The sequence below is a fragment of the Podarcis cretensis genome, assembly GCF_951804945.1.
Source record: "Podarcis cretensis genome assembly, chromosome: 3".
NCBI classification, from domain to species: Eukaryota; Metazoa; Chordata; class Lepidosauria; order Squamata; family Lacertidae; genus Podarcis; species Podarcis cretensis.
This window is the reverse complement of record NC_137172.1, coordinates 82,887,782-82,914,395: the sequence shown is the minus strand read 5'-3', so window position 1 is coordinate 82,914,395 and position 26,614 is coordinate 82,887,782. Positions and strand designations below refer to the sequence as shown.

Below are 26,614 nucleotides of genomic sequence, written 5' to 3'. Positions count from 1 at the left end.
TAGGTTCTTCAGCGGCGTGCATGAAGGAGCTCTTTGGATTTCAGGGTCCCTATCTTATGGCATGATTGTGGCCCCCACAGTGTCTCAGTCTTGATAGTGTGGGACACACACACACAAAGAGAGAGAGAGAGAGAGAGAGAGAGAGAGAGAGAGATTCTGTGCTGAATTCGCGCACACAAATGCACAAACTTCTACCATGAACTAGGGAATAGATGTCAGCCCTGTGCTCAGTATTCCCTGAAGAGCAACTTTTTTCATTTTGTGAGGTCAACAGCTGCTTCAGAGTGATAACAGGCACCATAATGAATGCAATGTATTCATGCCAAGACTTCTGGGACAGCATGACAATCCACCATGTCTGTTCGAAGTTTGCTTAAGAGAACAGGCTGACTGTGCTTACTTGACTAGGAATTAAGAATAAAAGCAACACAGCAAGGTATAGAACCATATCTGGAAACAGTTATCTCTCTATAGTACCCATACTGCAGGAAATAATTTCAGACATGTTACCTGTATAAGCTGCTAAATTTGTGTGTGTGTGTGTGTGTGTTAGCATCTTTCTTTACAGTTACTCAAATAATTAAAAGATCACCGGTTTCCTACAAAACCAAATAAATAATACCATATACTATACAGTCGTACCTTGGGTTAAGTACTTAATTTGTTCCGGAGGTCCATTCTTAACCTGAAACTGTTCTTAACCTGAGGTACCACTTTAGCTAATGGGGCCTCCCACTGCCGCTGCGCCGCCGGCGCACAATTTCTGTTCTCATCCTGGGGCAAAGTTCTTAACCCGAGATACTACTTCCAGGTTAGCGGAGTTTGTAACCCAAAGTGTTTGTAACCCGAGGTGTTTGTAACCCAGTTTACAACCACTGTATGCTTATAAGATTAAAATGTAGAGCACATAGAAAGCATGAAGCCCTCAAGCTCAGAAATGTTCCCTACCTCCTACTTAAAATATTCCACTAGAGGTGATGATTAAAACAATGAGAATAAGGGATCCAGTGATTTCTCTAATCTGACCTTCTTTCTTAGCACATGATTACATTCCTTGAAAACCTCAAAATACAACTAATACTGGGCATAACCTTTGGGTTTTATGTATGGGGGGAACTGTCAGCTCACAAGACAAATGTACTAGTTGTACTCCACACTTTTGCCTGTTTGGAATGTTTCTTTTATAATGTTTCTTGCTAAAGTGGATTGAAGGATGCAGTACATAGAAATATCTGGGAATTTGAACAGCGAAAGCATTAGGGAGATGTTTGGATAATGATCCCCACCCTCCACAAAAAACCTGAATGAATATAGTGTGGCTATTCCCCAGTAAATGCCTAGTGTGGAAGAATATTTCAAGTCCCGTTTCATGATAGAAAACAACAACAAACAACACAAAATTACTCTTGAGATCCTTTGTAAACAGAAGCCATCTGCTGAATTTTGTTCATCCCAATATGTTTTTGCACATTACTCAGGTGATGTTTTTGTCTCCCCAATTTGCTCTAAAGAAGCAGCATCTTTAACTGAACATCTATAACGTTTGTGTGCAACTCTCTTGACTCCTGGGAGTTGAGTGTGTTGCCATTGGGGTGATTTGTTTTAACATGCAGCATTGATAAGACTTAGAATGAGAGGAAAATGACTCTGTGTGCTTGTCCAGGTAAAGATTTATGAAGAATAAAGTGCCACAGTAATGAAATGGTGACAGGTTAGCATTAGCAGTTGACACTGGTGGGCTGAAGAATGGAGAAACAATTGAACTGGAAGTGAAAAACAAAATAGCAATGCTTTAGTGTTGTCACCTTTACAAATGTGTTTAATGAAAAGTAAAGAAAAAAGGGCTGACACATTATGCTTTGCTGGACCACAATGGCTCACTGGGAGCTGCCCCTGGTCCTGAAAAGCCACACAAGTTTATTTGGTTCTGTAGTTCTATACCGCCTTTCACCAAAAATGGCCACAGGATAGTTTACAGAATTTTCTGTGGATTGTTTTTATTTACATGGCTTACAAATAAGATATTTAAGCAGTATATATAAAGGTCTTAAATAAATAAATATGGTTATATAAAACATGATACATCATAAGCAGGAACATAATTTTTTTCTCATACAATGTATAACATAATTAGAAGGTATATAGAATCATAAAACTGTAGAGTTGGAAGGGAGAGTCTCATCCAGGTAGGATGATACAGGCGAAGAAGGCATTATTTCAGAAATGTTGTTTCTGTGTCTGGCTCTCTCAGACTAGGGAACTCCTGTACTACTTTGGAAGCACTGGTGTTTAGGAGCACTGATGTCAGAAAGCTAAGCATGCTGCTGCTATCTATATAAATTCTTAAAAATCAAACCACCGTTACTTAAGCAAAACTAGTCTTCTCCCTAAAATGATACACATTTTCATAGACACTTATGTGACGCTCAGAAAGTTGGCCCATATGCCCAAAACGTAATGTGAAAAGCGACTCTAGCAATATTTTGCTATGCCATTTTAAGTACATGTATATCTACGACAAAAATTCCTTAAGGCAAATATTAATGAAGTATTCAGGTATCATGCTGACTTGTGAGGCACAGAAATGGTTAATGCTGGACACTCTCCATTTTAAAACAAGTTCCTTCCTTCACAATACAGAAAAGATACACTTTGATAATAATTTTCTGTTTAATGATAAATGATTATGAGTTTTGGTCAGGAGAAGGAAGAGTCAGCGCTAAGTCAATGAGCTACCTCTCTCTGAAGGGCTGATAGGTCATAAACCATATCTAGCGGCTTGAGGGAGGTATAAATTGAAAACATTACAAGATTTGATTAGAAATCCTGAGGGCTCCAGCAATGACATGGCTTATTTGGAGAACTTTTCCTTCAAAGAGTGAGTGCAGAATGCTATATAAGCCATGGCTGAATTTAAAATGTGATCTATAAACTATGAAGAACATGAACCGCAACCAGGGCGGATCTACTATAAAACTAATGAAGCTTCAGCTTCAGGGCTTAAGTGACTTTGTAAAAACATTTCCCTAATTTTCACCCCCCACAATAGAATGACAGAATAGTTGGAAGGGACCACAAGGATCATCTAGTCTGACTATTTATCCCCGTGTGGGATTTGAACCCATGACCCTAAGATTAAGAGTCTCATGCTCTGAGCCAGTGTGGTGTAGTGGTCATCAACTGAGCCAGTGAGGTGTAGTGGTTAAGAGCGGTAGACTCGTAATCTGGTGAACTGGGTTCGCATCTCCGCTCCTCCACATGCAGCTGCTGGGTGACCTTGGGCCAGTCACACTTCTTTGAAGTCTCTCAGTCCCACTCACCTCACAGAGTGTTTGTTGTGGGGGAGGAAGGGAAAGGAGAATGTTAGCCACTTTGGGACTCCTTAGGGTTGTGATAAAGCGGGATATCAAATCCAAACTCCTCCTCCTTGTCGTCATCGTCCTCCTCCTCCTCCTCCTCTTCTTCTATAACTCGAAAACTATAAAGCATAGGAAATTGTTGTTCACACCAGCGACTTTGACATGTGAGATAATCCAGCACAACAATTTTAATCAAAATCAGAGGAAGCAGCTATTTTTTAAAAAATGTGGTGCTCTGTTGTGGAACAAACCCACTCAATAAGATAACGGTCATTACCCAGACCTCATTGCTGGTTGCGAAGGGGCCTCCACAACAATTCAAGTTTCAGGGCACCCAAAATGTAGATCTGCCACTGACCACAACTCTATCAAACATAATTCATTTTCCTGGACCTAGTTTGAATATCTGTAAATGGGAGCATAAGCTGTTCTCAGCACAGCTTTAGACAGCTGTGAAAAGTTCTGAAGCTGTCTTACATAATTCTCTACAGTAGAACAGCATGCTACTGAACATACAAATCACACAAAGGTTTTTCTCATGTTGTGAGCCAACTAACACTTGTGCTTTTTATTTCCACTTCACATGATTGGCTACTGCACCAGGTGATGATACAACAGCATTGGTGGAAAGCATATTTATACTTTCATCAGACATTGGCTGCAGTCTGACATAATTATATATAACCATTTAGCATTATGAGGATGTGCTGCAGCAAGCCTCAGGCTAGCTTTGTCTTCCTCCCCTCTTCAAACACAGAGGAGATTTAAAGGGTCTAGATATAGTTTGTTAGAAACTGCAGCTTCCCATTTCCTCTGGATATGGGAAATTGTAGTTTTACAAGCCCCAGTTAATTCACAGTGCAGGATGGTTTCACTTTTCAAATACATTTAAATAAGACCCAGTGAAATCAACATAAGCACTTAAACACACTAAATCTTTTCAAGGATTGCATTGAAGATGAAGTAAACCCACCTGTGCCTAAACAGATTATCCTCTCCCCTCTTCTTGTTGAATACAAAGTAAATACTCAGCATGGACTGCCTGTCTTTATCATGCAAGTCTTCAATATCCAGCTGTGAACTAATCTGTCATTGAAAAAAATTAACATTCTGTGATCTCAAAGCTAATGACTCTGGATTTCCCAAGAGAAAACAGAAGAGGACAGTGCAGGAGAGGCTGCTGGCATTTGACTGAAAGCAGAGGCATATGAGCAAGGAGGTTGGAAAGGATTCTTGGCAATGGAATGAAGGCAGTGATTAAAGAGAAGCTGTGGAAATGGCTGCATGAAGATTTAATTACCTGTGGCTAAGGTAAGCTGGATTTGAGCACCTTCCAAAAACATATTGTGCTTGACAAATACCGTAAGTGGTTATCCCTGATTTATCCTCCAATATTAAAACAACCTAGCAAAATCTGAACATGGTAGTCAATCTGACCTCACTGAAGGTCAACATCTGCAACACTGTAGTCAACAGGAAGGGGAAGAATCCTAGACAGAACCTAAAATGTAGCATCCAATTTCACACATAAGCCTAAAACAAATGCAAACTTCAGGCCTCATGCCCTAAATAGTTCTGCTATTTTAGCAAGGTATGTGATGAGGTTATGGTCAGGAGAAGGACAAGCAGAGCCACAATGTGCTGATTCTCCTGTGGTTTTTGATACAATCAACTATGGTATTATTCTGGATGGGCCATCCTTGTTGGAGACTAGAGGCACCATACTATATCGCAGTGGTTCCACTTCTATCTGGATGGCCTAGAAGGTGATGCTAAGAGGCCTACAGCTCAGCTCTATAACATTAATGCAATGGGACTGTGTTATTTAACATCCACATGTAACTGCTGAGTGAGAGAAGTCACTTGGAAATTTGGGGCAAAGTGCCATCTGTATGTTAATGGCACTGTTTCTCCTTTTCATCAGACTCCGATAAAATGATGGAGAGTGGGGAATCGGTGTGTAGAAGCTGTAATGGATGGGAAGAGGGCCATCAAATGGAAGTTGATTCTAGGTACCGGTAAGTCAGATGCCCTGGTGACAGGTGGTTCACCTGGCCGGCAGAGGGTGTGTGGTAGCCATGCTGTTATGAATGGGGTTGCCTTGACGGCTCAGCTTTTGTAGCTTATGGCTGCTGTTGAATCCCACATAAGATGGAACCAAGCCATTTCCACAGCACACAATGTCTTTTATCTTCTTAGGCTGCTGCCTCTGGTTACATCCCTTCTCGCAGTAATAGTCTGGTCACTGTTATCCATGGGCTTGGAACTTTGAGGCTGGACTGCTGCAATACATTGGAGCTGCCTTTGAAGATTTCTTGGAAACATCAGTTGGTACACAGCGTAGGGTTAAGCTGGAACCAGTCACATTGAATGGATATCACCAGTTCTTAAACAGTTACACTAGTTCTAGCGTCTCTAGGCAAAATTTGAAGTGTTGGTCATTACCCATGAAGGTCCAAATGTCTTGGGACTCAGCTATTAGAAGGACCAACCTTTTCCACATGAGCCTGCCTGAACCTTTCAGTGACCCACCCTCCAGCTCCCCACACCCTCAGTACCTGAGGCTAAGCAGGTGCTGACTAAGGAGAAGGCCCTAAGGAGAGTTGTGGTGACTCAGAGATTGTCTTTCCTGGTGAAGCTTGCTTGGCAAAACACTCAATGTCTTTTCAGTGCCAGGCAGTTATTCTTACTTTTAAAAAAATCTACCCGGGGCAATACAGTGTGTTCTATAAGGGATTTTAGTGTTGCTTCTATGATGCTGCTGGATTTTATGCCTTCTGCTCCTGTCCATTTAATGCAGCTCTGATTTTAAGTGGTTTGTGCTGTGGGATTCTTTTGGGCAGAAGGGCAGCCTCTAACAAGGCAGATGGATGGTCTGGATCAAATACATAAGCAAACAAGGAAGCTGCTCTCCAAACACAAGAGCAACAGTCTCACCAGCAGCTCAGTCAGCAGCAGCCTGGAGGCCAGCATGGGAACACAGCTCTTTCTCAGCTCTGAGAAACTAGCAATTTCCTATGTGGTTTTTTTGTGTGGTTCTGATTCTTTCCTACCAAGATTAGCAGCTCCCTGGTGATACTCAAGGGATTCTTTGCAGGGAATTCCATGTCCCCCTGCATCATTTTGTCCTATAGCACTATCCCATGTGAAGGAGCTACTTCAGGTGACCCATGGACCAGAGATACATGAGGCCATACAAATCTCAAGAACAGGGATCTAAGGAAGGAGATGCAGGTAGTTGACAACACACCAATTCAAAGAATTTGGTGGCCTCAGTGTCACTGACAGAGGAAGTTTGCTTGTCCAGCTCAGTTGGGAAGGCTTGATGAGGTGGGGCAGCCTGTTCCCTTGCTTTAGAAAGGCTCCTCTGGGCTGCCATATTCAGAGGCAGGCTGTCGCTAAATCTTTCTGGAGGCATCTGTCTGGTCATTGTGGAAAGCAGGATGCTGGACTGGGGTGGCCACTTGATCTTCTCAGAGAAGGCTCTTCTTACATTAGGTGCACGACTTTGTGCACCTCTGTTACTAAAAGAAGGTGTTGCACTGTTGAAATTCAGAAATCTAAGTTAGTCATGTATATTGACTTTGAGCAGAACTAGCACTGACTACCACCCATCCGGTCTATCAGTTCACTCCACTACAGGAGGATGTGGGGAACCAGACAGCTTCCTGCTATTCATCCCCCACTTTAATTTTTCTTTTTTCCCCCTTTCTCTTTTTTTAAAAAATGCTTACTAGATGAGTGGCTCCCGAGTAAGATATTTCACAGCCCCCAGAGAAATTAGAGACATTTATAAAATGTAGTAAAACCTTTAAAAGGTTCAGAAAACAATACAGAAATCTTCCATTCAAGAAGCGCTTGTGACACTTGAGCAACCAAATCCTACAAAGCAAGATGAAAGTGCTAGGAGTTATTCAAAATTAAATTATGATAATTACAATATATAAGCATGAAGCTGTTCGTGTTCATATTCTCTCTCTCTCTCTCTCTCTCTGTCTCATAGTTATCTTTTGTCTCATTTGAGGCAATGGCTGCTGTTCCTGGCTGGCTGATACACCTTTCTGATTTAGTAGAATTTAACAAAGGGATCCAGCTTGTGGCAGACTCTGGTTTTTGAGAGCATGCTTTTGAGATTTGTTCAAAATCAAAGTACCCTTCAGTTTCAAGGCTTTTGAATAGCCAGTGCCTTTTGGAAGATGCATAGGATAAAAACAAAGGAATCGCTCTTATTTTATAAGACTTTCTGGGGCTACTAGTTGTAATGGCTATATGTTACCTGCAATATCGGAGGAAGCATGCCAGTTGTTGAGGACCATGAGTGGGATAGTTGTACCGCACTCAGGGCCTGCTTGCAGGCTTCCCAAAGGCATCTGGTTGGCCTCCATGAGAACAGGATGCTGGACTAGATGGGCTTTGGCATGGTCCAGCGGGGCTCTTCTTACTTCCTCCCATACATGCTGAACAGGAGCCCAGTCTAACAGAAAAGACCCATGCATACAGCAGTTGGAGTTGTACAGTACATTGTGGCTCTCCTTTGGTCTCCATTACTCTTGCATACTAAGGTGTGCATCTCCCATCTGGGGCCTCTGCTAGCTAGGCTGGGGCCAGTGATTTTGATGCTAGAACATATCACATATACTAACAGGAAACTTGACTCATTTGAGTGTTAATCCTTATGTGATCAAAATGGCACTAACTCCGCCACCAGAGGGGAGGTCTAAACAGGCCTGAAAGAATACCCAGCGTTTGCAGAAGTACAAAAATCTTTAGAAAGCTAACTCTTAGAAGGAAAAGCCCCCCAACATCCCAATGAAAACTGAATGTGATCGGTAGGTATGCAATTCTGACTTTTTTTTTTTTTTTGAGGGGGAGAGAGAAATGGAATTCAGGATGAGGGGAAAGGAATGACACTCACATGCTAGCATTAAGGATTAGGGTTCAGTTGGTGAGTCCTACTAGCAAAAGTCCACACAAGGACTTCCACTAGTGCAATGGGGCTTTGCCCCCTCTCCTCCCCCTCACACCCCACAAAATGCCTCTTGGAAGGTAGGAGAACACCCAGAACAGTGTGCAAGGGGAGGAGGAGGGGGTAATTGTTTTATCTGTCAAGCTGCAGTGCTTGTACTGAGGGACTAATTGCCACAGTGCTACATTGAATCCCTCCCTCTGTTGCAAGTCCCACTTGTTTCCCCCCTAATTCAGAGCACTGTAAAAGTGAAGAGCTAGGACAACAAGTGTCTCACGGTCAAAGTAAGGCAGGCGAAAGAGAAGTGAGCAAAAATGGCCTGGAGTAGCTATGCACATACACATCTGCCAGCTTGCTGAAGAAAAGAAGGTACACAATCCCTCAATATAAGTCTTTGGATACAGAATGGAGTTGCATTCATTTGGTAATTTTGTCATTTCCCACACACAGTAAGAAAGAAAGACAAACTACCTAAAATGAAAATGACTCACTCGTTCCCTTTTCTTCTCATTAGTTAATGACGCCATTATTAAGATGTCTCACACTTCGTCAAGCCAAGCAACATCATCTCCGGACCTCCCACCCAACCCCATTTCCCCCTTCACTAAAATAGATGTGAAATGCAAGGCAGCATCCCTGGTGAATTTCATTCACACGATGTCGGACTTGCTTGCGCCTTTCCCAGGGCTCGCAAATGCCTGCGATGATGACACAGAGGAAGTTGTGATGTTGTCCAAGTTCATAATGACCTGGTTCAGAATACAAATTTGTACACCTGGTAATGCTAGGGCATATTAAGAATTGATCTACAATGGACCCTCCAGATATGAATTAAATTCATTCTGGGGGTCTGTCCACAACCTGAAAAGTCCGTAGGCAGAGGCGTCGCTTCTGTGCACACACACAGTGCGATTGAGCTCTTCTGCGCATGCACATGGGACAAAACCCGGAAGTATACTTCTGGGTTTGCCTCGTTCCTAACCCGAAGTTACGTATCCAGAGTGGTACGTAACTAGAGGGTCTACTGTACTGTATTCTCAAATGAGACCCTGCACATTCACTGTTAGCACCCAGCAGACCAATCACTCAAGCCAGGTCTTTGTACGCACACAGACTCAAGTTATTTGATTTTCATCCCTTCATGGTCCCTGAAACTTGCATCGATTGCTGTGATCCTCACTATCAAGACAGCCTCCTATGCTCATGCTCAGAAGATCTTTAATGCTAAGCCCCCAAATTGATTGGTGTGAAGTATGTGGCCAGCCCACTTCATCAACCACCCTTTTGTTATGTCCAGTTTATTTTGGCCCATCTATTATTTTGACCATTTCTTGAAAAAAAAAATTATGTTGCGGTGGTTCCTCCATCTTCATCTGAAACTGTCTTGTTCCCCAGCATGTTTGCAGAAGTGGCTGCTTGAGTTTCCAAGGAGCTGCCTGTTGTGGCTTGTGCAGGCAATTTCAATTCCCAGGAAGCAGGTGGAAAGATACATGCATATGGCACCATCAGCATGTGTGTGCCAACATTACAAGCTAGGAGAGAACTTTTGGGAAATAGATTTTCCCCAGCCCCGAAAGCGTGCTAAAAAAACCTCATGAATGGGTACATCTTTTTCCCAGGGACAGATTTCAATAAAGCGAGTGGCAGGCAGGAACACTTGTGGGAGTGAAAGTTTGATGAAATGACAGCACCATGGGAGATATATCCTGTTTCTTTTTCTACCACAATATGTACAAGAACCCAAAGTCTTAATTTTTAGCAAAGCAAAACAAAAGTATCACAGACAGGTAACAAAATGGGTCGCAAGGTGTGGTCTGAGGCACTTAATGGAGCCACATTGCTGGAGAACCTAAGCAGACTTGGGCCTGGTCAGTGCCTGGATGAGACACTGGCTTGGAATTCCATGACCGCCACCTTGAATTCCATAATGAAGATATCAAAATGCACAAAAGGTGGAGCAACCAGCCCAACTGCTCCAGTGATACACACTGTACTAAGCAGTCCAGGATGAGGGATGCAGACTAAGCATCTCTATATGGAAGCATCATTTGATAGGATTGAGCAAATCTATCCATTTCTGTGTCCCCCTTTTTCTAATCTTCAGTTCAGTTCTCCACATTTTGAGACCTGCTTGCAATTTTAAACAGAAGTCTTCATGCAAATTCAGCAGCATTTTAGTTCAGTACTTTTCTAATGTACATCTTTCTATGCAATTTTTGCCTAATATATACGTTTTTGAAAAACACACATTTCCCCTGTATATTGTACATTTGTTCCTGTTGTTTTCTCTATTACATGCATTTTATGGACACCAGGGGTGGCTCGTCCCATTTCTTCTCCTGAGGTGAAACAGGAATGTGTTGTCTCCTGTCCCCTGCTGTGCCCCGCTCACCCCACTACTTCTGCTGTCATCATAATGCCCCCCCCCCCGCCAAAACCTTGCAAGAGGAACCTTGGTGCTCATCTTCTCCACCCCAGGGGCAGGGAAGACAAGTGGCAATACCCACGTGTGGAACGCCCTGTGTGCTCATTGAAACTCGGCAACAGGGCGGCATTCCAGTGGTGGTGGAAGTGCTGGGGCAAGCAGGACCTCTTGCATTTCTGCCAGCTGAGGCAGCTGCTTCACTCTATCTAATGGGTGAGCCGGCTCTGATGGACATTTTGCCCTAGTAGATGCATTTTTGTATGCGTTACTTGGCTGGTGAACTGCACTGTAAAATTTGGAGAAATTTCAAAGGATGACTGTGTGTTGGTTTGCATATTGCTTTGGAAAGTGCAATATAGGCAGGTTCCCTTATAAATGTGAACTGAATTGAATTTCTCCCATCTCTACTTAGATGGATCCACCATTAGGGGTATGTGTGAGCATGGAGGTGGTAGTAGTGGAAGGATGGGGGTTCCTGGGCTCAGCAGACCTGCTCCCTCTCCTCTGCTCCCATCCTATGTAACATATAATTGGCACTGAGTGATGTTTCCTAGGGAAGCCTCTTATTGTACCTATCTGCTACTGAAGGATGCAAGAGATGACACTGCACTGAGTCTGGTGCTGCCTTCTCTCTGCTTCGATCTCACAGCATTTGGTCCACTTGGTCCAAATAGGGCACTACTCTACCAACCTCAGCTTGCCACCAACTCTGGCTGTAAGCTCTGTCCTCCGTAGAATCACTATTGCCCCTTGTGGAACTCAGCCAGTAGGAGGATGGGCCAAAATTAGAATTAGTTGGCTGAAGAAAGCTTTTGAAGCTCCCGAACTATCGACCAGGAGGGAGGGAACATGCCAGTCGGGCATGTGTCTCTGCCAGGGTCCTACTCAAGTGTAGGCTGAGCTCCTGACACTATCAAGTATCAAGGTTCTCGTACTAACGTTATATTGGATGTCACCCCAAACATGCAGAGTTCTCCAGACTGGGTGGACAGGCAACATCTAGCCCTCTCAAGCTGTAGTTTTCAGCCAGTATCTTTTCTTCAATGTGTAGGGTATAATATATTGGATCCTCTCCCAACCCCAGGCTTCCACTGGGCAGCAGGTGGTGGGCTTGAAATGAGATTTAAATTTTGTGGACATTGTCCAAGGGCTTAAGCCTTGCCAATGCTAAAAGATCCATTTATTTTAACACTCAGTGCCGCTTGTGTGCATAAATAGGTATTATTTTGTAGCCTAAAATTCTTATTAATTCAACATTTCCACTTGCTTCTATTTTAATAAGTTCACTTTTTAATTTTTCCTCTAAAGCTTTTCTTTGATGTGCTTATCAACTTGCTATTTAAAGAAAATAATATTGGCATGTCACATCTGACAGAGCGTTCTGAGTATAGTTGAATATTTGTACTTTGTGGGTTTTATAAAAGTAATGTTATGTTATGTTCATGTCATGTTTCCCTGTCATGAACTTAATGTTTCACAGTCAGTCTTTCCCCCCCCCCTACATGTACCAAACACAACCAGAGGTTACAGTGTCAATTAGCAAAAGCTCATTTTTTGAATGTATCAAGTTAATAAACAAAGAGGATTATGCACAGTAGTTCTTTTCATTATTTAATGAAGGCAAAATCTTAAATGTCTAAATCTGTGCATCTGAAAATTTCAGTCTTCTCTTTTTAAAAAAAAAAAAAAATTAATTAACCGGCCAATCAAATCAAATTAAATCACATCACATAAATTCCGAATTACAAAGCCGAATTTTAAATTTTGTTGGGGGGACCCATATTTCAAGATCCGAAGGGGGATTCTGATCATCTTCTTGCTACTGCGTTAATGTCCAAATCAATCCAAATCAGTCCAAACAGAGTTCATAATTCTATCCAGTCTTATCTTGCTGTTGAGAGGAAGGAAAAGATCCTAGAAAAAATAAAAGAAGGAGAGAAGAAATTGAGGTCCAAACCAAAGTCCCATGAGATTTTGAGAGAAATAAAGTTTTATCAGATGCAGTACATGGAGCTCATGAACCAACAAATAGAATGGAAGATAAAGCAAATGAGACAAAGAACTTTCGAATCAGCGGACAAATGCGGGAAACTTCTGTCATGGCAATTGAAAAAAAGGCAGAAAATGAATACTGTAACAAGTCTAGAAATGGATGGAAAAATTATCCACAAACCCAATGAGATCAACAATTGTTTTCAAAGTTTTTTTAAGAAATTGTATGCACAAGGGCCTATCAACGAGCAAGAAATAGAAGAATTCATCAGAAAATACGGTCTACCAAAAATCTCAGAACAAAGTAAAAGGATCTTAAATGAGGAAATAACAGAACAAGAAATAGAGGGTGCCATTCAAAATATGAAATTGGGAAAATCACCAGGACCAGATGGCCTGACGGCCAAATACTACAAAATGCTGAAAGAATGGCTGATACAACCATTGAAGGAAGTTTGCAATGAAATTTTGAAGGGGAAAAAGGCACCTGAATCGTGGAAAGAGGCTTTCATCTCACTTATACCGAAAACAGAGACTGAGAAGAACCAGGTCAAAAACTACCGCCCTATATCTTTACTCAATGTGGATTACAAAATTTTTGCAGACATTTTGGCAAAAAGATTGAAAAGAGTTTTGGCAGAAGAGATTCATAAGGACCAAACAGGCTTTCTCCCAGGTAGACATATGTCAGACAATGTGAGAAACATTATAGATATTTTGGAGCTGCTGGACGTTGACATCAACAGGAAAGCAGTTTTGATTTTTGTGGACGCGGAGAAAGCCTTTGACAACATTTGTTGGACTTTTATGAAAAAGAATCTCCAAGGGATGGGGGTAGGCCAAGGTTTTGAAAACGGTATAGGTGCAATATATTCTCAATAAAAGGCCAAATTAATTGTAAATAATGTGGTAACAGAAGAAATACCTATAGAAAAAGGTACACGACAGGGTTGCCCAATATCCCCTTTGCTTTTTATATCAGTCCTGGAGGTTTTGTTAAACATGATCAGAAAGGACCAGTTGGTCAAAGGAGTTCAGGTCGGAGTTAGACATTATAAATTAAGAGCATTCGCAGATGATCTAGTATTGACTTTGCAACAGCCAGACACTAGTACTAAAAGAGTATTAGAACTAATTGAAATATTTGGTCGAGTAGCAGGTTTTAAATTGAATAGACAAAAAACGAAAGTGTTGGAAAAAAATTTAACAATGGAAGAAAGAGAGAGTTTTCAGAATGAAACAGGCTTGGAAATAACTAAAAGGGTAAAATACCTGGGGGTAAACTTAACATCCAAGAATGTGAATTTATTTAAGGATAATTATGAAAAATGTTGGTCAGAAGTTAAAAAGGATCTGGAAATATGGTCAAGGTTGAAACTTTCCTTGTTAGGCCGAATCGCTACTATTAGGATGAATGTATTGCCTAGAATGTTGTTTTTATTCCAGACGTTGCAGATTGTGGACAAGATAGAATGTTTCAAGAAGTGGCAGAAAGACATATCAAAATTTGTCTGGCAGGGCAAAAAGCCCAGAATTAAATTTAAGATTTTAACTGACGCAAAGGATAGAGGGGGGTTTGCCCTGCCGGACTTAAGACTTTATTATGAATCAGCAGCTTTCTGCTGGTTGAAACACTGGCTACTTCTTGAGAACACTGACATCTTGGATCTGGAAGGATATGACAATAGTTTTGGTTGGCATGCATACTTATGGTATGACAAGGTAAAGGTGTATAAAAGCTTTAAAAACCATATTGTAAGGAAAGCATTGTATAACGTTTGGATTAGATACAAAGATTTGTTGGAAAGTAAAACCCCTAGGTGGGTGTCACCAATGGAAGCTAGGGAAGTAAAAAAGCTTAATATGGATTCTAAATGGCCAAAATATCATGAGATTTTAGAATACGATGGTGAAAGGGTGAAACTTCAGAGTTATGAGAAACTAAAGCCTAAGGTTCGAGATTGGTTGCATTACCATCAGATAAATGAGACGTTTAAACAGGACAGGAAAATAGGATTTCAGAAAGAGAAGTCAAAATTAGAAACAGAATTGTTGGAACCCAATACTAAGAACTTATCAAAAATGTATAACTTGCTGTTAAAATGGAATACACAGGATGAAACGGTGAAATCAGCCATGATTAAATGGGCACAAGATATCGGTCATGATATTATGTTTGCTGACTGGGAACAGTTATGGACCACCGGTATTAAATTTACTGCATGTAATGCCTTAAAAGAAAATATTATGAAAATGATCTACCGGTGGTACATGACCCCAGTCAAGCTTGCAAAAATTTATCATTTGCCTAATAATAAGTGTTGGAAATGTAATGAGACTGAAGGCACTTTCTACCACCTTTGGTGGACCTGCCCAAAGGTTAAAGCTTTCTGGGAAATGATCTATAATGAAATTAAGAAGGTCCTTAAGTGGACTTTTCCTAAGAAACCAGAGGCTTTCCTCTTGGGCATGGTGGGCCAAGTGGTGTTAAGGAAGGATAGGACTTTCTTTATGTATGCCACTACAGCAGCAAGAATTCTACTGGCAAAGTATTGGAAGACGCAAGAACTACCTACTCTGGAAGAATGGCAAACAAAGGTGATTGACTTTATGGGACTGGCCGAGATGACGGGCAGAATCCGGGACCAGGGGAAAGAGACAGTGGAAGAAGACTGGAAGAATTTCAAAATATATCTTAAAAATAATTGCAAAATTGAGGAATGTTAGGATGTCAGGGGGTAAGAAGTAAAGAATTGCAGCAGTAAACAAAAAAAACTTAAGAAATTTTTACGAAAGGGAACTAAGACAATGGACTTAAGGGTTGCTAAAGAATTATTAAACAAGGATGCAGGGATGGGGAGGTATGGGGAAGTCAAAGAAAGAAGGGTATGAACCGATGAGCATGAAGTTATACTGTTTTACATTGTTCTTTATTACATGTGTGGAAAATTAATAAAAATTATTATAAAAAAAAAAAAACAAGTTAATAAACAAAGAGGATTATGCACAGTAGTTCTTTTCATTATTTAATGAAGGCAAAATCTTAAATGTCTAAATCTGTGCATCTGAAAATTTCAGTCTTCTCTTTTTTTTAAAAAAAAAAAAATTAATTAACCGGCCAATCAAATCAAATTAAATCACATCACATAAATTCCGAATTACAAAGCCGAATTTTAAATTTTGTTGGGGGGACCCATATTTCAAGATCCGAAGGGGGATTCTGATCATCTTCTTGCTACTGCGTTAATGTCCAAATCAATCCAAATCAGTCCAAACAGAGTTCATAATTCTATCCAGTCTTATCTTGCTGTTTCCACATCACATCTTGTTCATATATTTTCTCTTTTTTCTTTATGATCTCTTCTGATAGTCTCCTTAAGCCGATAAACACCAATAATAATCCTGTGTGAATTTTCCGTTCTTCCAATCCTCAAATCGAGATGGTTTCCATATATCATCACCTTCATAGATAGCAGCGCTCTTTCCATCATTAATTACAGAACTGTCATTCTTAAGTCCCACTGAGGAGTTTCACCCACAATATAAAAACAGCTCTATTTCTCTATTTCTCCTCTCAGACTTAAGTCCTCAGACAGAACTTCCCAATATGGCGACGGCATTTTTAACTGCGTCATTCCAAAGCTCTTATACATTCCACGCTCTTCTTAAAACATGCTTTGGTTCGAAAGTTTATCTCTACACAGCCTTAAATCCACAGCTTAAGTCCTTAAAATGACAATTCTGACTCGTGAGGGGAGGGGATTCTTGTTTAATCACATAAGGAAAGAAAGGAAAGTTTTTCCCCCTCCCCCATCAGTCATTTGCCATACCGTATCTTGGCGTATCTTCTCATGTTTTATTCTTGTCTTGTTTTATCAGAGATCTCTTCTGTTAGCAGTCTTTACTCCCCTTTCTTCCTTGAGATATGTGCATTCCTTCATCCAAATTGTTTCTTTTGAAGTTCTTGCAGCTAGTGGCGCGGGTCAGGGACGGCGTCCAGGAGTGCCGGAATCCCACAGGAGGGCTTTGTGCCTAGTGCCCCCATCCCCACAAATTCGGGGGTGGTATAGGGCACAGCAGGCAAGGGCAGTCCCCCCCACCATCCTGGGGGGGGGGGGGTAGGGAGGCTAATTACTCCCATCATAGCCTCCAAATTACCTCGTGTGGGTCGGAGAGATGTTATTGTCAGCCATCTTCCGATGCGCCCCCTAGTGGCCCCCCGAAAATTTCAGTCTTCTCATGTGTTTGGTGTTTGTTCCCTATAAACCCAAAGATCCTGCCATGTTTTTGCTGGGTAAGAGATCACCAATGCAATAAGAGATCACAAATGCTGCTCTTTCTGGACACATCACCACAAAGGTACTGCTTGAAACAGCCAAGATTTCCTTTTGAAATTTCATAGTAAAAAACATTTGTAGCCGCCAGGACAGGATGTCATGTCAAGCTGTCAACATATTTTTCTATAATTCAGCATATTCAGTGCTTTTAACAATGTTAGTGTTCTGGTCAAACATATTATATATTTGTTGCTTCTAGCTGCATTGGTTGGTTGATGCTTCCCTAGCCCCTCAACCCAGCACAATATGTTCTGAACCCAGACAGCTATTAGAAATGAAAGAGCTGAAAATGTTGTTTATAAATTGTTCCAAGAGGTTGCTGCTAATACTCAGTGGTAGAAAAAATGCTTGTAAAATAGCAACAGCAATGCAGTGCAGTCATCAACAGGAAACGGCAAGAAATTAATGTGGTGTGATCAGAAATAAAGCTGTCTAAGGGAACTCTCTTTCACAGTTTTGGAACAGGAAGAACTCAGGCTCCACACCCACCCTTACACAGGGCTGCTTTTGAGAATTGCTTTTCAGAAAACAAAACTAGTGCAAAATACATAGGAACCATAACCAGGGCTAAATCTATTATTAGACGGAACAAGCAGATTTTGGATGTCATGAAATGACAGTGGATGATTAAAACCCAAATATGCATTACAGAAACAACATTTTCCTATAAATGCCCTGCTGTTTAAAATAGCATTTTCCTACACGTGACTGCTGTAAGAAAATTACATATATTCTGCACTTCCAGAAACATGTTCCCTGGTACAGAGATCCTCAAATGCAACAGATAGTTGGTATCTTTTGCAATGACAGCACTGTAATTAACAGAAGGGAGTGATCATCCCTCAGTTCATCCTTCAACATTGACACTTTCCCATCTGTATATACATTTTTCATATATTTTACAGGGCTTTTTGTTTAACACTGTATTGTGTTAAGATAGTTTTAATTCAGGTGTTAATTGTTATCTGATTTTTTCATTAAACCATACTTTGGCTTAAAACAAAACCAAACAAAAAAACCCCACAAGGGATCAGCACTACCAAGGTGAACAGTTCCAAACATTTTTCTAGCAGTGCATGTGTAACTTTGACCCCAGGGCAACTGTGTGTGTAGCTCTAGTTACTGGACATAGGATCTTCTCCCCACACTCACAACATGCTTGTGTATATTTCACCCAAGTACCCCCCCCCCCCACTTCTGAGTTTGAAGGCCTACAAACCCTTTGGCAGAGCTGCAAAATATGACAGACAAATCCGACAGCCTGACTTTTCTGGAATTCAGTCAATGTTTATTATGGCAAACAGCCAGCATATTAAACCAGAATTTATGCCTAATTCTCTACATAAGCATAATTTCTACATAATTCTCTATCTGGAACTCTTCAGGTTCAATGTAGGTGCTGGCAAACTGGAATTACATCACTATTTGGAACCGTCATTGGTTAATCTCTAAGCTTTATCTTGCAAAGGACTGCTTTTTTTGCTACATTATCACCTGAGAATTTAGAAAGTGAGTAGCGGGAAGCAACATCTTCAGAGATACAACATGATCCACCAAGAAGAAACATTCCTCACCCATCACACTAAAAAACAGGACCTGAATTGGAGAATAGTGCTGGCTGCAAGGAGAAGTGGAGGCCACACCCAGAAGGCACAAGCCTATGAACTCCCATCATCCCTAGCTAACAGGACCAGTGGTCAGGGGTGATGGGAGTTGTAGTCCCAAAACATCTGGAGGGACGAGGTTGCCTGTGCCTGCCTATGAACCAAGGTAAGAGTCCTTACTCAGGTCTTGCCTACTGATGGCTCTGGCCCCAGCCATTTTTGGCTCAAGCTCTGCCCACCGCCAGCAAGTGGCCCCCAACATATTACCCACAAGGAAATGTGTGATTATGTAGTGCTGCCTTCACACCATGGAGAAACAATCACTTTGTGACTACTTCTTGCTGTCAAAAAAGATTGCTGGAAACTCATCCTGCACTCTTAAGCACGCTTATCAGGAACTGGGCTTCATCTACCCCAGTGAGACTTATTCACACATAAATGTGTTTAGGGTCAGAAGGTTCTGATAGGCATTACTTGCCTGGGGCTGCGTGTTGCAAAAGTTAATAATCTCTCTCTATACAAGAGTCTCCCTTTGCATGTTTTCCAGCTGTCTTCAGTCATTAATTTTTCTTTTGGATTCCTTTGAGCCTATCCACCACTGACCTTATCTCTGTTGCCATAAAATTATACTATGTTGGAAGGCCTGTACAACAATCCTGTGGCACCTCTAAATCCCATTACAATTTGAACCTGCCAGATTGACTGCCAGTATCAGATGCTCCACTCCTGCCTGCCACGTAGCCTCTGGGCCAGCTTCATGCACTGATGAAGCTTGGCTTTGATCTTGTAATATCTCAGCACTTCGCCGAAGGTCTTTATGAACCTCATTAATCGTGCCATCTCCTATAAATGGGCCCTTTGCTGCCTCCCCTCCAGCTGCTCCCAAAATACATATAACATTTCGGAAAGGTCTTCTCCGATATGTGTGAGAAAGCTGTCAAAGGTACTCCTGGAAGTGTTTGTGATGAAGGGGCAACCTTTTAGTTACCTTTTACAATGCATTTAAATATATGCACACGCCAACCTGCCTTGCACTGAGGTAGGGTGTTGCCAGGTAACCACAGCAATCTCCATTCCTCATGAGAGAAACCATTTTATCACACTCCATTTACCTGGTCTAGAGTGCAGCAACCAGATTATTAAAGGGATGTGGCCCATGGGAGGACATATCAGCTGTGCTCAGAGCACTTGGCTCCCAGTTAATACCCGAGCCCAATTCAGAGCTCAGCTTTTGACCTTTATAAAAGTTTAAAGCCATAAATGTTCTTGATCCAGACTGAAGGAGCAGCATGACCCATGTAAGAACACAGGAAGTGCCCTCCTGGATCAGAGCAAAGGCCCATCTGCTCCACCATATTGTCTTCCACAGTGGTTCCGCCATAAGAAGAGCCTTGATGAATGGAAAAACTGGAGAAAAGGATACAAATTGCTTGTTGGCAGGGAGCGGCATATGGTGAGGTGCTGAAGCACATAATGTATTGGCTGCTGAGGAAGAGCCACAGTTTAGTGGTAAAGCAGCTGCTCAGAAGGTCTCAAATTCATTCCCCACATAGGGCTGGGAATTGGGCCTGCCTAAAACCTGCTGCCAGTCTGTGCCAATAGCACTGAGCAAGATAGAGCCACAGTACTGACTCGGCAGAAGACAGCTTTATCTTTTCTTATGTTCCACAGGCCCTCAGAAAGCACACATGTCTCTCAGGAAAGCAGCGTGCAATATAGGACAATAATGATGCCTGCTGCGCTTCCCTATTCTGTGTATCTTCAGGACCCGTGTACTGTAAGTGCTTTCTTTGTTTGCCTGGCAAACATTTTCTATATTTCACCTCCCTCTCTGCCCCTTCCAGGCCCTTCATTGTTTGGAATGCCTTCACCCCATCAATTCCTGTTGTGTGTTTACCCTCAGGAGCTAGGCAGCTATCACCGAGTCAATTCCCTCTAATTTTATTTTGCTCTGTAGACTGAACCAGATGAACTACTGAAATGACATTTTTATAAAAAGTAATGGCGCAAGAAACCTTCTGTGTTCAGGTGGATAATTAAATATAATTTCTTCCAAGGATTCCATTTACAGTTCTTCATGTCTGCATTTTCCAAAATGGAGACATCAGGCTTTCAAATGCAGAACCAGCACACATTCATTTTTAAAAAATGAATTTCTAGCTTTGATTTTGTTTTCTTTACCAAGTGAAGATGATGAGGAGAGTGTCAGTCAATTGTGCCAAGCATTCCAGGCAGTTGGAAAAACAAAACAAAAAACCTTTAGCTCACATTTTCCTTTAGCTCTGATTCAACGTCCAGATCCCAGATTCAGGGATCTGTGCAGAGGGGTTTTGTTGGGTCTCTGGAGCAAGTCCACCTACACAAATCCCCTCATCCAAATCAATGATCCCTCTACACAAAGAAGACTGCATAATGGAGGTACATCAAACTGAAATAAACTGGAAGTCCACCTGCACTGGATTTCTACATGCTTACCCACAGAGTATATAGGATGTTTGAGCAAGGAATTTTGTCTCCTTTCTAGTGAATGTAAGTCTGGAATAAAGCTAGAGGATGAAATATTTCTCTTCCAGTAAGGCAAAGCATTTCCCCTAATTTATATAGCCTTGGTTGGAGGAATGGACTGTTTTCCACTTAAATATAATCACTCAGTTCTTGTCTGTCACCGGGAGTCATATTACTGTAGAAATTGTTCTGGCACCAGCTAATGAAATAATGCAATTTTACTGCACTGGTGTAGACAGAAAACTGTCACTTTAGAACTGGCCAATAAAATTCGCATTGTTTTGGAAAATGGTCATGAGAACATTTCAGAGAGTAAACAGATTTCCCCAAAAACAACAATGGCTGTGTTTATTTGGGTTAGACTTGCATAGAATGGACTGTTAAGTTTTCTGCAGGTGGAATGTTGCAGCCTGACAGGATTCCTTCTCCCTGCCCCTTGCATCTATCTGCTCTGCTCTTTATATTCAATTTCACCGGTAAATATCACTGTCCAAAATGACGCCTTAGCAATCAACACACCACAAAACAGCTGATATGTATTTTTTTTCCTAAGAAAAGATAGTGTGTAACATTTGTCAGACGTATCTCAAATTACAGTGATATGAAACTCAAACAAGCTCCCTCAGTCTTTATTACGCCAAGGGTGAGATTAATTCGCTTTCCACTCTTACTTCTGATAAGGTTCTAACAATAAAACATCTCTTCTCTTGATGTAGCTGCTTACGCTTCTGTCTTTCCTTAAAGATTAGAGACCCTTCAGGATTAGGGACCACTTTCCTTTTCCCTTCCCTTTTAACAACAACAACAATTATACCCCACCCATCAGACTGGGTTGCCCCAGCCACTCAGGGCAGCTTCCAATGCATATAAAAACACAGTAAAATGCCAAAATGCCAAACATTAAAAACATTTTGAACAAATAAACAGATGAACTATACTTTCTTGTTGTTGTTTTTAATCTACCAACTATAAACGTGTCAAACAAATACGTGTTTCCCCTGAAGTATGTCACAATTTTAATGATAGCAAACTAGAAATGATCCATAAATTACAATTCATCTCAGGACCAGATACAGAAGCCTAGAGCGCTGCATTTGGTTCCTAGGCCCAAGGTTCCCCAACCCTGCTGTAACATGTCAAAGAAGCAGAACACAAGATGAGGCTGTGCAGATCGAAGCAGCCTTGGTTCCATGGTTTCCATAGGCAAGGAAGCAGGCTGATCCACAACTTTACTTTCTCCCCTACACATGAATAGCTGCCATCTATTCCTGTGGGGAAATGTAAAGTGCTGCACTAGAGGGACTACACTAGTGGAGCCAAAGCTGACCACCACCAACAGTGGGTGACCCAGAACCAGGATGCAGGAGATGGCAATGTGTTCCTGAAACATCTCCGCTCACCCTCCAGGACTCAAATTCTTGGGAAGATGGTCAGTAAAGAGCACTTCCTCCTCCCATGCCCCAAACATCTTCTTGGTTGGAGGACGACGCATACCCTGATGAGATGTGAAGACCTTGGTTGGTATTGATTGTAGGGGTACTGTGGAATAGTGGTAGGTTTGGGGAAACCACACTGTTTTCAGTGATAGATGGATGGGTGAGAAAAGAAGAGTACGAGGAGAAGTGGAATTGATGAAAGAATGGAGATTCCCCCTTGCTTCCCTTCTCCCACCTGTCACACTTGATGGACCTTCAGCCAATCAGCTGAAACCTTAGAGTTAAGGATTTTAATGCATACATTAAGCTTGCTGATATGCAAGCTCCAAGTTTCCTCCGGGCTATATTTAGAGTCCATGTTATGTTAGATTTGTTGATCATCAAATATTTATCCATTTTGAACTATAAAAAAATAAAATAAATTTCCCTCGCACTAGTTCTTTATTGCTCAAATGAGAAAAACATGTTTGATCATTTCCCTTTTACTACCATTTCCTAGGCTGTAAACACTGTGCCAGTGCAATCCATTCCCCCACCTTTATGCACATTAAACTGGTGACTCTTAACACAACTGCGCAATGAACATAAATTATCCAGACCCACCCCCACACTGCGTGCTTACATATGTTTGCCCATATTCTGCTTACAACTCTATTTCTTTCTATGAATTAAATATATGTGAAATGCTTTCAAGTTCAAAATATATTCAGCATTTTCAGCGTATGCCAGGATCAAATCTTTACTGAATTTTAAGCAATACACAGCAGATTGGAAAAGGACACCTTCCAAACATTTCCATATACATGTACACACACATATATATATGGGGGAGAAAGCAAAATGGAAGAAACGGGAGAGAGCCATGGTTAGGAACAATCACATTTAATACAAATGACATCAGCAATAACAACTAGCCTTTGGGGAGAAGGCAATCAAGGTTATTCTCTTTGTTTCACTCAACTATCTTATAAACTACTGTAGTTTTATAGAGCTGGAAACAAAAGGAAATTTGCTCAGGCAGGCTCATTTTGTGATCCCTTGAGAGCGGTAAAATAACTGACACAGAACACCAGGTGTTGGGTAATAATTGGACCAAATCTTTATTGACTAGCAGCAGGTAATCAGGGTTGGCGTGGCAATAGGGTAAGGATCAGTTGCTCACTCCACTCAGCCCTTTGTTGGGTTGGAACTAGGTAAAACTCTAGGGTTGTGCGCTCATCTCACTCTAGAGGCCGGGAGCCAGCGCTGTCTGCAGACACTTCCAGGTCATGTGGCCAGCGTGACAAGCTGCATCTGGCGAGCCAGCGCAGCGCACGGAAACGCCGTTTACCTTCCCGCTATAAAGCGGTATCTATTTATCTACTTGCACTTAAGGGTGCTTTCGAACTTGCTAGGTGGGCAGGAGCTGGGACTGAACGACGGGAGCTCACCCCACCGCGGGGATTTGAACTGCCGACCTTGCGATCGGCAAGTCCAAGGCGCTGAGGTTTCACCCACAGCGCCACCCGCGTGGGTTGGAACTACCCAACCTTAAACCCTGTTGTGGTGTAAACCAAGCATCTAGGGTCTTGCTGTGTGACCAAGGTGGGAGATTCCAGCAAGGGAGGCCCTAACCTGAGCTTAGGGCATGTGATGGCTAAGCCCCCTCCCAGGCCCCTTATGTGGGATCCCTTTCCTACTTCTTCCCATTTCTGGACACAGTTCTAATAAAATGAACCCAATGCCTAACACAAGGAAGCCAGATTTCACTGAGGGAAAGGTGAAAAGCCCACCAGACAAGGACCAGTTGAGGTTTATTGGGGGGAAATTCCTTGTTGACCCTGTCAACCAGCTACCCCAATAGCTCAGTGAGACTCTAACCTGAGGGTGGGTGGGAAGCTCATGGGGGAAATGGCTCCAAGGACTTGTGGGTGAAGCCTGTAAAGTCCTTGGTCATTTCTCCATCAAGTGAGATCCCACGGGATGATTGTAGTCTTGTGATATCTCATCAGAGTCAGCAGGGAGATGCAACTCAGTCTCCCCATTGCTTTCCAGGACCAAAGACAGTTTGCATCCCATAACCATGTTAAACTTTGTCAGTTAGCATTAGCAATCTTTGAACTTTAGGCATAACCTTGGACATGATTCAGTGCAAGTTAAAAGTGTGTAACTCCTACAGCTTTCAACTGGGAATAATTAAGCATGTATTTAGCTCTTTTCTTAGGCTCAATGAGATCTAAAAGTGCTTCACTTTGGTTGAATCATTATCTAATTCTTATTCTTTGGTATTCCCCTCCCCCATTCTTCTTCTTTTTTTATAAATTGATCATTGCAAGGAAGCATATTTGTGAAACCAGAAAGACATTATGCACTATTACAAGGGTGTTATCATTGGCCAGCAACCTGATAAGTAACAAAAAGTAATAATGAGATTACATTACAAATATAGTTTTCACTCAGACCTAATAACAGCATAGTTGACACTGAGGTTCAGACCTAGCAACCAAATTTCCTTATTGACAAGACACAAAGAGCTATATTATATGTTTGCATAAGTAAAGGTCACTTCTGAAGTAAGATTATGTAATATGTCACTGATAAAAATAGCTTCTACATTTGTATTTTAAATAAAAAAAATAACACATACCCTGCAAGTGTTCCGGGAAAAAGAGACATCCTAGCTTTTTGCGTGAGAGCACGGTGGTCATTCTCTCCCCCAAAAAAGAACTTTTGGGGGGCCGCTATCTTGCATCGCATCCCAAAATGTGTGTTTTTGAGCACTGCTCGAGCACAACGCCAAGAAAGTGTGTCTTTTGGCTCCATGATCTCACACAGGAGCATGGGTAGGAAGACTTGTATCCCAATTTTGGGGCTCATTATTTTGGTAGTTAAAACCAAAGTTCTTTGTGTAGGGAATCTCTGAATTTGCTTCAGGTTTGTTTGTTTGTTTGTTTTTCCTTCAGCTGAGTGACACAACATGAAATTAGATTATTACTAACTGGCACATGTGTGTGTGGAAAGTAATTGGCATAGAAGATATTTTAAATTGACTTTTTGTGCAATAAACCATCATGGTGTTGTTGTTTTTTTAAAAGATATAACTTTTATTACGATATTGTGTCTGCTGCTTTTTCTTTTCCTAACATGAACCTGGAGATTCTAGTTTACAGCAGAATCCTCTGCTGTTTATTTGGAAGAGTGTCCCATTGTGCTCAGTATGGTTTAGTCTCAGCTACCTGTTGATAAGATAGGGATGGAGGTGTCTGTCAATTTCAGCTTCTCATTTTTTCAATCTTAAGTTCATGTTCTCCACATTTCCACCTCAGTTTGTGAATATCAGGTAAGGTTCACTGGACATCTCAACTGATGTGCTGTTTCGGAACACAGGAAGCTTCCTTATGTTGAATCAGACTGTTGGTCCACCAAACTACACTGGGGGTTTCAGACTGGGGTCTCATTCAACCTTGCTTGAGATGTGGAGGATGGAACGCATAACCTTTTGCATAGAGAGCATGTCCTCCGTCACTGAGCCATGATGCCCCCACTTATTTTCTTACCTTTTATGGTTTTGTTCAAATACATAATTAGACCCTCTGTTCTGTCTACCTTTAAGCTGCAGAAGCAGGCATCTCAAGGAAGCACAGGAAAATCTGCTGTGGCATAAATCTAGTGCTCTAAATCCCCAGCTAAAGTTGCTTTAATGGTTAGGCTGGCCTTGGATTATGCCTCTCCTCCAAATATGCTCCAGGATGCTGTGTTAGTCACAAACTCCAATAATTACAAAGGAGAAGGCTAGCCTCAAGATGAAATAATCATAGTAGATACCAGGGGTTGTTTTGTGGTTTTTTTGCTTTCTTTTGTAGATCAGAAAATGGCAGAGAACAGCCGTTTCAAAGCTATCATTATACAGCCGAATATAAGGAACAATCACAAACACCTCCTGGAATTACATTCAGTTGTGTGCCAAGTCATTAATTCCAATCTGAAGAATTTATCTATAACTGTACTGTT

The 26,614-nt window shown here is 41.6% G+C and overlaps 1 long non-coding RNA gene across 3 annotated transcripts in view; it reads left to right on the top strand.

The window, feature by feature from the left end:
* The first annotated feature begins 4,852 nt into the window (after nucleotides 1-4,852).
* LOC307212968 overlaps nucleotides 4,853-26,614 on the top strand; it is a 45,615-nt gene continuing 23,853 nt past the window's right edge. For all 3 annotated transcript variants that reach the window (XR_013837303.1, XR_013837304.1, XR_013837305.1), the window contains exons 1-4: nucleotides 4,853-4,950; nucleotides 5,284-5,371; nucleotides 17,016-17,101; nucleotides 20,355-20,460. This is a non-coding gene — a long non-coding RNA (uncharacterized lncRNA). The remainder of the gene's footprint in view (nucleotides 4,951-5,283; nucleotides 5,372-17,015; nucleotides 17,102-20,354; nucleotides 20,461-26,614) is intronic.